The sequence below is a fragment of the Gossypium hirsutum genome, chromosome A02, assembly GCF_007990345.1.
Source record: "Gossypium hirsutum isolate 1008001.06 chromosome A02, Gossypium_hirsutum_v2.1, whole genome shotgun sequence".
NCBI lineage: Eukaryota > Viridiplantae > Streptophyta > Magnoliopsida > Malvales > Malvaceae > Gossypium > Gossypium hirsutum.
The window spans coordinates 79,457,316-79,457,950 of NC_053425.1; the positions used below are offsets into that span (position 1 = coordinate 79,457,316).

The 635-nt window shown below is 39.7% G+C and overlaps 1 non-coding gene across 1 annotated transcript; it reads left to right on the plus strand.

The window, feature by feature from the left end:
* Window positions 1-218: 218 nt before the first annotated feature.
* Window positions 219-325, plus strand: LOC121217510 (small nucleolar RNA R71). The gene has a single exon (XR_005913594.1). It is a non-coding gene; the product is annotated as a small nucleolar RNA R71 (small nucleolar RNA).
* The last annotated feature ends 310 nt before the right edge of the window (window positions 326-635 follow it).

The following is a 635-nucleotide window of genomic DNA, read 5'->3' on the forward strand; positions in this document are numbered from 1 at the left end:
GCACGGTGACCGAATCGACATTATAAATGCCAGCTACTTTTGTTGGCTTTGTCCTTATGACTTGCTACTGATAATTATTCAGTGACATCTCTTCTATAAATTCATAAGCATCTTCAAGTGTTTTATTATTGATGGTCCCGCCAGCGACTGCGTCGATCATCTATCAAGTCGAAGGATTCAGGCCATTATGAAACGTTTGAACCTGTAGCCAAAGTGGTAACCCATGGTGAGGGAACCTTCTCAAAAGGTCATTGTATCTCTCCCATGCATCGTAGAGTGTTTCTAAATCCATTTGCACAAAGGAAGAAATGTCATTCCTTAACTTAGCCGTTTTAGCCGGCGAAAAATATTTAAGTAAAAACTTTTCGGTCATTTGTTCCCAAGTAGTGATTGACCCTCGTGGTAACGAGTTCAACCATTGTTTAGCCTTATTCCTCAACGAAAAAGGGAATAACCAAAGGCAAATGGCATCATTAGAAACGCCATTGATTTTAAAAGTGTTGCAAAACTCTAAGAAATTTGCCAAGTGAGCGTTGGGATCCTCATCCTGCAAACCATCAAACTGAACAAACTGTTGGATCATTTGAATTGTGTTTGGTTTCAGTTCAAAATTATTTGCAGCAACAGCAGGCCTA